This window comes from Bidens hawaiensis, unplaced genomic scaffold (genome assembly GCF_021521415.1).
Source record: "Bidens hawaiensis isolate Kalapana, Puna unplaced genomic scaffold, B.hawaiensis_p1.1 tig00036767_1, whole genome shotgun sequence".
Classification (NCBI taxonomy): Eukaryota; Viridiplantae; Streptophyta; class Magnoliopsida; order Asterales; family Asteraceae; genus Bidens; species Bidens hawaiensis.
In genome coordinates this window covers 105,386-116,706 of record NW_027496420.1, presented here as the reverse complement: position 1 = coordinate 116,706, position 11,321 = coordinate 105,386, and the positions used below count along the sequence as shown (strand labels likewise).

Here is an 11,321-nt window from a genome sequence, read left to right as displayed (position 1 = left end):
TTAATTCATTTAATTAATTCTAGGTTTTACATCTTGATGTAGCTTTTTTGGTGCATACTTTTCTAGGCTTCAAGTGACCAAACTAGATTTTTCATCTCAAAAGTCTTTTGCTACTTGTAATGTTTTGAACATTGTTATTTAACCTAGAAGTGTAATGAACCAATTTCTTTCTGCCCAAGTTATAGTCTTTATATAATATTTTGCGGAATGGTGATTTTATAACACAATAAAAAAAATAGTAATTAGAGAAGTGCATATATGCTTGCATCTTTTGCTTTAGATATAATACGGTTATGTAGCTATGATCTCGGTTTTATAGTCATATGAAAGTAAACTTCCAACTTGGCTAAAACCAATTTTCAAGTCATCTTATCTCAGTGTTGATCACACCGGTTAAACCAACACAACTGGTCAATGTAATTTCTCGTTCTTCAGAAGTTATGGCTTGAAGCAAAACAGCGGACAGCAAGCCTGAGAGTAATTGTTACATATCATTCTGTTCGATTATGAATCCGGAAAGAACCATCAACTCAAACCATCTAGAATAAATTGTTGGTTCGGACGAATCAAGAATTTGGTTTGGCAAATGGACCAGAACCCGCTTTGCAATTGTTACGTACATGTTTTTCTGAAATCAGATTCCAGGTTAACTCGAATTATAGTTGATGGTAATAAATCAAACACGCAACTCATACTCGAAAGAAGCATGTGTATTAAAATATTTAACATGGAAATGAAAGGAAAATGTTTCTGAAACTCGAGATTTGATAAGCACACATACTTGAATGATGATCTTAGCAAAAATCCGAAGAGAACATCATAAATCTGAAACTAAGGTTTTAAAACCACATACTAAGTTTTATGTTTTAAAACAAAATAGTCATACATTATAACGAAGACGGCATAAACTCCATCAGTTAAGTAATCTTGGAATCCGTAGCCGCAAACTCCCGCAAAAGCTGGCTGCATAATTTAAAACCAAAAGATAACACAACTTTACACAGACAGACAGCTTTATTGAGATAAAAACATTACATAACATATCACTTACAACTCATTCTACTCTTCCATGGCGTCACTGGGATTAGCTTCGCCGGGTTTAACATCAATAGTGAAGCTGTACTCCTGGTCACACCCCATGTAAGAATCGCACATGAAATACAAAGTCAAATTTTTCTTCCCGGGCTCGCTCGGAGCAGTGATATTATCAAGCTTAACCTTTGCCTTCCTCTGCAACGAAACCCTCTTAATAGCAAGCAGCTGGTTACTTTTAGTATCACCAACAACCAGCCACCATCCTTCTTCTTTACTTTTCGGGTACCTCGGGGCATCCACAGGCCCCACCTCAGTCCTACCTTCTAGATCTCGTTTCGAGTGTAACCACCACAGTCATATCCTCCCCAGCTCTAATATTCTCACTATCCAAAACATCATATGACAAATCAATGTTCGGAAAACGGTTACAAAACCTTGCAATATCTATCAACTGAGAATCAGACATCTGTAACAACTCCCGTCTTTCGTCATCTTCCATTTCAACCAAATCAAACACGGTTTCGATGCTCCTTCCCGGGTTTTCTTGGCACCGTTTGGCCAACTCTTTTGTGAAATGAGGAAGCTGCAAAAGAACCGAATCCCGTTCCCACATTCCTTGTGTCAACATCTGGCTAACTTCCATTGCAAGTAAAGCCTAACTTAGCCATCCATTGCTTGAAATAACATCCACCAACGCTTGGAGCAACCGACCAGCAGATAAAAGCACCTCATTCTGATCAGACCCGAGATTCCCACCAGCCAACTGTCTTGAAAAGTGAGCTTGTAGCAGCACGTTAGCCTTCACATGTGGGTCCTCGTATCTAGGGTTTTCAAACGAAAACCGTTGATGATTAATCATCTTTCGGATCAGATCCTCCTCGCCGGGTCGAACCGGAAGTAACTCGTACTCAGAAGCTGAAGATAAAATCTCCAAAAGACCCTTCAATCTTGTCTTACTGGTTATAGAGGAGCTAAACCGTTCGATCGTCGTGTAACTGATGTAATAATATGCAGCAATCATACCCAAATTGAGAGGAGAAAGCTCATAATCGTCAACGATTTCAATACATTTACTTGATTCCAAATCATTCAACGTGTTCTCCACAAGTTCAGATAAATGGTCAGATAAATGCCTTTGACTTACACCTTGCAGATTGTAGTAATTAGGGTTTTGAGTCAACCTTCGGTACGGTAGATAAACGCCCATGTCAGATAATCAATGCATTCTTGTTTGTTTGTGATCACTCCAGCCACCACCTCAGCATTCAAATTATCATGTAGATGATGATGAAAATGGCTCTCAACCGGAATCGCTTCTCGTAAAAACTTTTTATAATAATCCTTACGTGGGGCATGGCAAAAGATGACACATTTTCCGGTGTTATCAACAAGCGGTCGGCTCGCGTGGCCCAGCATTTGAAGAAGATCTGTTACTGGATAATCAGTGTGAGCATTTTCCCGCCCGTCATAATTTTGTGTTCCCATAACCACCACCAAATGTGCACGGAGAGAGACCCCCCAACACATAGTTCCACTCATTACACACACCTGAATACAACCGGTTTCAAACAGTGTCTTGACAATATCTTGGTCAGTTGTGGTCAAACCCTCATGTAGATATCCCACCCCATATTTCAGTGTTTCCTTCAACATGGGTTCCCGGATCCGATCAATAAACGGGCCCAGCTCGGCTTCAGATTGAAGTAAGAACAAAGGTGTGTCTCGATTCTCAGCACCTGGGTATTTACTCTCGGCGATGGAGTATGTCATCAGATCGACAGCTGTCAGACGGGTGTGTTTTTTGGTAGGAACAAACACAATGGCGGGTTTTTTATTCTTGGCATGTTTCACAATAGCAGTGTAAGTCGGTTTGCTCATTGCTTGCATTCGAGCCTCAAAATTAGCTATATCAATGCCGTGCACAGTAAGCTCAAGAGGAACGGGCCGAACAGCTGGCGAGAAATTGAAAAGCCCTATCGATGTGGCACCGATCCATTCACCCAAATCTTTAGCGTTTGCAAGTGAAGAAGATAACGCCACTATTCGAATCTTCTGACAATGATTGGCAATGTACCTCATCCTGGACACTATAGCCTCCACAACCGGACCACTTTGCCCTCCAATCAAATGCAGCTCATCAATAATAAAAAGACTGACTTGTTGAACATGTTTTCGTAGCTTCCAACGACGCGATAACGCATCCCACTTATCAGGAGTGCTGATTATCTCCTGTCCTTTTTCAAGTAACTTCAAATCAGTTGCGGTTTCCCCGGTCAACTCGCAAACCTTCAACCCAAGCCCCTCTCCAAATTTCTTTTTCCATTCGTTATATCTTTCTTTAGCAAGTGCGTCAACAGGAGCAATATACACAGCCCGCATAACATTATCCGGTCCTTGCTGATGATTTCTTAAAACTGCAAACTCCGCACATATCGTTTTCCCGCTACCTGTCGGTGCAGCAACTAGCACAGTAAAAACTTGAGTTTGAATGGGATTAAAGTGTTTGAATTCTTGATAAAGGGCTTCATATAACGGGTTTCTCAAAGCAGTAACAGGAAGTGGCTGCAAATCTAGCAATTCAGTTGGTGGTGGGTACTTTTCGGGTAAGATTAAGAGACGAAATGAACGGGTAAAACCGATATCGACCCGAGCCATCTGTCTGAGACAACCTTAATAAAATACTGAGGTGGTAACGGTTCGTGTATCGGGACGGTGAAACTCAGAGTGTGATCCTCGTCAATATACTGTTTTTTCAGCAAGAAATACTCGTTATGAAGTATGGATTCCCCATCATTGTCTTCTACAATCACCCAAAACGGTTCAACATAACCATGAATCTTGTCTTCCCATTGAAAATCTGGAGTGATAGTGAGTTCAACCCTTAATATGGTCCTTGTGATTGGTTGAATATGTGCAGCTAGGTTAAGTTTTGGGAACTGATGAATGAATTTGTGAAGAGTTCTGCCTAATTTTGGGGCGCGAATGAGCTCTCCTAGCTCCTGTGATGACAAATCATAATACCTTTCCCATGCTAAATCCTTTTTCTCCAGTTTCATTAACATGTCGTTTCTAATACCTTGAAATTGGCGAAGAGGAGTTTGTACGCTCTAGATCCTCTTATTTACCATTTTGCACAAGTTTAAAGCTTTCTCAGCTAACTGAGCCCACCCTCTTTTCAGCACAATCTCAAAAAGAGCACGCATTAAACGCCCTGCGCTCTGCAAACCAAAAAAACAAAATCCAATTAACAAAATACACAATCTGTCAAAAATAAGAAAATGCAAAGGCTTTTTTGGCATAATATTCCAATGTACTTTCACTTTGTCTAGTTCTAATCACCATACTAACAGTTGATTCATTAGAAAATTTCTTTTTGTCCAACTTACAACAAAACCTTTTACATCAAGTCTACATTGAACCAGACGATACAAAAAAGATTAAAGAAAAAACCACATTTTAACAACTAGACTGTATAAAAGAAGTACAGATAACATTGGTATTTTATGCAGAGAAAACAAAAGCACAAATGGGAAGTATATAAAATAAATGTATAAAACCAACCTGAGTTATGAAGACCATGTCAGAAGTCAATGAAAGACCTTCAAGCTTTAGTTGAGAAATATATGCTTGGAGTAAAACATTAATCTTTGCACTTGGCTCTTCTAAATTTTCCTTAATTGGAATAGGAACACGGTCCAACAGCTTTACAAGTTCCATTTTTCATCTTGTCTTACTGTCACATATTTAAACTCCTCACTGAGTGAAAACACTCTGCATAGCTCAATATCACTCATAGTGGGCTTCAAATGCTCAATATATGTAGCAATAGTTCCATGGGTAATGTAATAGTAACTTGCAATTCGACCCAAATCCAACACCTGAAAATACCCACTTTTTCTATCATAATTTACCAAGCCGCTCTTGTCAAGTATTGTGGCAGCAGTATGGACCTGCAAGAAACAGTAACTAGCATTAGTCAAAATTATATTTGCTAACCTTTAACCAAACCACTATATTAAATCTAATGTAAAAATCGTTGAAAAGGGCACTTAATTTATGGCACTTCATGATCAAGGAACTAAAGACGCAATCTTTTTTAAAATGGTGAAATTGATTTTTGAAGATTCTCCAAAATAAAAAAAACCCAAAGACAATTTTGGTTTTTTTTCCCCTTATTGTGATGAAATCAAATCAGTGACTAAAAAGAAAAAAATTAGAAGAGTGAAGTTGAAAACTCACCAGATCAGCTCTCCTACCCTCAAGTAACGGGTCTCTCTTCAAAGCATCAGAAGACAAACCATAAAGTTCAGGATTCCTCACCATACGAATGTATAAGTAAGTGTAACTAAGCCAATTGAGAGCTTCCTTGGCATTTTGAACTGTTCCAAGAACGATTTCAGCATTTAATTGATCAGCCAATTTAGACACAAATTGACTTTCAATTGGGAGCTGCTGATTCATCAGTGAAAGATAATATTGCAGCTCACTATGTCCAGTTATAATGATTCCTTCACCATAAGTATCAAACTGGGGCCTACCAGCACGACCCAACATTTGCATAACATCCAAAGGACTAAGCTCAGTCCACGCACCTTTTTCAGGATTATAAATTTGGGTTCCTTTAATAATCACAGTGTGAGCTGGTAAGTTCACACCCCATGCTAGAGTGGCAGTTGAAACCAATACTTGAATGTGTCCAGCAGAAAATAAATCCTCTACAATTGTACGGTCAGCCCTAGCCATACCAGCATTATGAATTGCCAAACCGTAAGGCAAAAGATCTTTTAAGATTATTGCTTTTCACCAACTCTGTATGCACATGAAGAATTTCACGACTTGCGCTGTCTTCTTTTAAAAAGATCCCTAATGTGTCATTAGCAAGAGCAGTGTCTCTAATTGCACGTGCAGTTTTTGTCGTTTCTTTCCTTGAATGCACAAATATAAGCACCTGATGCTTTCCCGCCGAAGCGAGTACCTTCTCGTAGCAAATATCATTCATCAATTGGAATCTCTGCAATGGCTTCTTTACTGTGACTCCAATATACTGTTGAGCAAGTGGGCAAGGTCTGTAACTGTTGTCAAAATGAAATAGACCTTTCTTTAAGTCAACTCGCAAAAATAGTGCCACGTCATCATAGTTCGGAAGTGTGGCAGATAACCCAACCAGCCGAATATGTTCTTTTGTTGTCTCTATTTGTCTAACAGTCCTTGCGACAAGACTTTCAAGAACAGGTCCTCGGTTATCATGCAAGAGATGAATTTCATCAATAATTAGAAGCTTCACGAGCTGGGTATAGGTACGGTCTCCTGATTTTCTGGTTATGATATCCCATTTCTCTGGAGTGGTGACAATAATTTGTGTTTCTTCAATCTGTTGACGAGTCAAAGACTGGTCTCCACTCAGCTCCATTACATTGATACCGTAATGCTTCAAATGATTAGACAAATTCCCTACCACTTCAGCCACCAGAGCTTTCATTGGTGCCACATAGACTATCTTGTAATCACTGTGGTTAAATGAACCATCTTCATTCATATGCAAACCAATCTGTTGAAGAATGGTGAGCATGGCAACATTGGTTTTCCCAGCTCCAGTGGGAGCACACAGTAATAAATTGTCTGCTTTGAACAAAGCAGTCTCGTAAACTCGACTTTGAACCCTATTTAATTGAGTCATTCCCGCAAAAGCTGGTTGGGCCCAACCTGGCATGTCTGAAATCTTTACAAGCGTTTCATCAGCAGCAAGAGGTTTGGGCTTCAATGCAGGCACATGAACTTCTTCATATCCTTTACTGTGGTTCCTATAAGAACCTAAAGGAAGCTCACACTTGTTTGCCATCAAAAGACCACCTTTCTGAAATGAAATGTCCTCAAGATCAAGCAACTGTCTTTGACCATTTAACCAACCGTTTTCAGCATCACGATCAACGGTTTCTCTTTGACCTCGATCAAATCCACCATCACTTTCATCTTTCAAACCACTTCCGTCTTTTAACCGCCTTGCTTCTTCTCTTATACTTTTCTCCAAGTTTTTTTGTCTCTCTTTTGCAGTTGCCCGTGTGGCATGCAATTGCTCCAGTATAGCAGCCAAATCAGGCCCCAGCTCCATCATTTTGTCTTCAATTTGCTTCCTCTGTTCTTGGTCTTCGGCTTTTGCTAAACGGGTACACCACACAATCTTCAATCGGTTCCTTATGAGAAGCTTTATGAGTTTGAACTTTTCAAACTGCAAAAGCACCAGCAGCTTAGTTTCAACTTCACGGTCATCACCTTCTTCAAGAATCTGTAGTACTTCTTCAGCAAGCTTCTGGCTCTGTTGTGGATCAATCTGCTGTTCATAAGCTTGAGAGATAATCCTTTGAAGCCAGTAAGCATCAATGTCTTGTACATTAAGTGGCTTATCATCATTAGCTTCTTGTGAATCTTCATCATCAACACCACCACCCATTTGCATAGCATTACTCCCACCTCTGTCTAAAACATCATCTTCTTCCTCCTCATAATCTTGTACAATATCAAGATCACTCTCTTCGTCATCTTCCTCATTCTCTTCAAACTCAACAGCCACACCAACATCATCATCAAGAGCATCTTCACCATTTGCAGCATTAAACCCAGCCCCATCACCACTTGCATCCTGAAAATCTGTTATAAGCCTCCCAATAGAAACCAACTGATCAAACACCTGGTTCGGTATAGGGTTCAACAGCTTCTCAATATCCTTCTTTTTGTCAGGATTCTTCAACATATCATTCTTAAGCACAGCCAAAATCTCATCCGCAGCACCACTAACAATATTCAAAGGCTGCCCCCCCAACTGCTGCTGAATCACACTAAGCATAGCCTCATACGCAGCTCGAGTTTCTTTTGTTTTGGGCTGGTAAACCCCTTCTTCTGTTGATGTAAGAACACACTCTTCTTGAAGACGCCTTCTTTTACTCTGTCGGTTATTTGCAGTTTCAGAAGAAGGAAGCGACGGGTCACGTTCCTTCTTCTTCTTAGATTTGTTAATTTTCTCATCAAAGTCCGCCGGTCTTCCTCTAGAAGCACGATCACCAAAATTTTTAGGATCAATCTTCCCATGCAAAGACTCCGGCTCTCCAGTCGGCTCGTGTGTATCTCGTGGCCGAGAATCCGTCGTGAGCACGAGACTAGAGTTAGCTCTGTACTCATACTGTTTAAATCGGGCATGTGCCTCAGCACCACCGCCCAAATTCGCCATCTCAACCAACCGCTGTCAGATTCAATATAAACCCTACAATCACCAAAATCAATCCAATCAATAACAATAACATTAACAACAAAACCAATGTACTAAAAATCAATCAAAACATGTATTAATTACCACGAGATAAACGAACAAGCACTCCGATCCAATAAACCCTAACACTCACCAAAATCAATCCAATCAATAACAATAACACTAACAACACAACCTACACACCAAACATCAATCAAAACAAGCATTAATCACAAGAAGATAAAAGAATAAGTACTCGAGTTCAATAAGCCCCAACAATCACCAAAATCAATAGCAATAACACTAACATAACCTACACACCAAACATCAATCGAAACACGCATTAATCACTGCGAGATAAACGAATAAGTACTCCGGTTCAATAAGCCCTAACAATCACCAAAATCAATGGCAATAACACTAACAACAGCACCTACACACCAAACATCAATCAAAACATGCATTAATCACTACGAGATAAAAGAATAAGTACTCCAGTTCAATAAGCCCTAACAATCACCACATCAATAGCAATAACACTAACAGAACATACACACCAAACATCAATCAAAGCATGCGTTAATCACTACGAGATAAAAGAATAAGTACTCCGGTTCAATAAGCCCTAACAATCACCAAAATCAATAGCAATAACACTAACAGAACCTACACACCAAACATCAATCAAAACATGCATTAATCACTACGAGCTAAACGAATAAGTACTCCGGTTCACTAAGCCCGAACAATCACCAAAATCAATAGCAATAACGCTAACATCAGAACCTACACACCAAACATCAATCAAAACATGTATTAACCACTACGCGATAGCATAATCTGGCTTAATAAACCCTAGCACTCACCAAAATCAATAACAACAGAACCTACACACCAAACATCAGTCAAAACACGTATTCATTACCACGAGATAAACGAAACACGTACTCTGGTTCAATAAACCCTAGAAATCAACATGCGTATGTAGAAACAAGGTCTCAGCTCCATTAAACCACAATTACGACGGTGAATAAGAGCTAGGGTTTTAATTTAAATCTAATTGAACTGAAACACATAATAATAATAATAATAATAATAATAATAAGAGATATGATGATATATAAGTAACGAAGAACACAGGTTACGTACCGTGATTGGATATGAAATCGTACGACGGCGATAATATTTACTATGAGAGTGAAAGGGAGGAAGAAGATGTATGTATGAATAAATATGTGTGGCGAGGCGGTTAACAGTGCGATTTAGTAGTCACCGACTAGGTTTTCAATATATTATTAATGCGGGTCGGGTCTGACCCGATTTAATAACCCAACCGATTAAGACGCCACCGATTTTATTACTCGCGCGTTACGTCGAGTTATTAAAAACATGAGCGTCATGCCAAATAATGGAATTGTAGTGATAGCCTGTAAATAAGATTTAAGTGAGAAACTGACAACATAAGACACCGAACATCAAAAATGGCACCGGGACAACAATAAAAAAGTAGGTACATGGGAGGAGGATTACATTTGGAGATAAGAGAACGGTGGTCGTCATCGTGTTAGATAGAGATCGAGAAGTGACGGTAGAATAGTAGTTGTTTTTAAAATTAGTCGGTGGCTATGTGAAGAGATGGAGGATTTGTATTTTGTATACGTGAAGCATATGGTATAACTCTTTAAGCTAGTAATACAGCTCTTTATACAGCATTTCAAATGAGCAGTGATTTAGTGAGACCAAACTAAAAAAATTAATATATAGGATAACGTACATATAACAATCATGTGGAGTATAAAATGTTTGAAATTTTACACATACATTAATTTAATATGATGAAATTGATATGTTTCCATCTTCAAATAAAACAAGTAAAAAATACATAATATGATTATATGGATTATTGATTACAATGGACTGTTGATCAATTATGTAACGTGATAATAGAAAAATGTGTATTTTTTAATCTTGATATTGCAGTGAGGGATGACGCCATGGTTTTGATGATCAGGTTCTCGTTTAGGGTGTACAATTATGATGGTTTTTGGTGAGATAAACCTCGCGATTTTAGAGATAGAGAGAGAGACAATTCTTTTGATGTTTGTGGCTTGTTTAAAGTTGTTTACCCCCTTCTAATAATCTCTGTATATACACCTAAAGGGAAATTCCTATTTATGATACTAAGGTTAATTGCGTCCATCGAATAATTATCAATCATATGATATATTAAAGTCAATGATCATTAACAAGATAAATGATAATGATGGTCAGATTGATAAATATTAATCTTACATGCATTGATGCATATGTATTGTAATATACGTGTAATGATAAGTGGTTGAATGTACCTTATTTAAGACATAAGGCTTCTTAACGGATCATGTTTTACCGTTGGAACTTCTATAGATATTGATCAAACCTTTGCGTTATCGCATGATATCCTCAAATTTTGTTGTGTTAAGTCATAAGACTTCTTGAAATTGAAGGTGGACAATGACATCAAGACATATTTATTGCTTCTCGTATGCGTTAAAATATGTTGAAAAAAAACAGAGCTTATTGTAATATACTATACTGAATTTGGCTTTATATTATAAAATATTAAAGGGCCTTAAAGTTTTATTTGAAGGTGTATTATTGATTTCAAGATATTAAACATGGTTATTGTTGATTTTAAGTTAAAGACGACAAGGTGAGTGCTTTATTAACCTAAAAACCTGTGTTTATAGGTTTTATATATGTTCTTGGTGATAAAATATGAGGACTCTTGTTTATTTGGTTGATTAAAGACTTAAAGAACATGATTTGAGTAAATTTGTAGGTTTATGTTATAAAATATATTTAATGGGTGAACTTGAGACTATGATCGAGTTAAATGCATCTCAATTGATGAATAGTAGTTATTGAATATAGCCACTGACGATTGTCAAGACTTAGTTATACGTGTTATTAGTAAAGTTTAACTCATGTGGGGATTTTAGTTAAACGGTATTTTAATCTTCATTGGTTGATAAGAATAAACCAAAATCGTGAATTATATAAACAT

General features: G+C 38.1%; 1 pseudogene across 1 annotated transcript; it reads right to left on the bottom strand.

Moving 5' to 3' along the window:
* Positions 1–823: 823 nt before the first annotated feature.
* LOC143588770 (DExH-box ATP-dependent RNA helicase DExH12-like) lies at positions 824–9,462 on the bottom strand (annotated as a pseudogene). The gene is made up of 5 exons (XR_013145163.1): positions 9,425–9,462; positions 5,275–8,290; positions 4,597–4,985; positions 1,052–4,253; positions 824–963 (listed from the first exon to the last, which is right to left on the bottom strand). The product of XR_013145163.1 is annotated as a DExH-box ATP-dependent RNA helicase DExH12-like (transcript).
* Between the last annotated feature and the right edge of the window lie 1,859 nt (positions 9,463–11,321).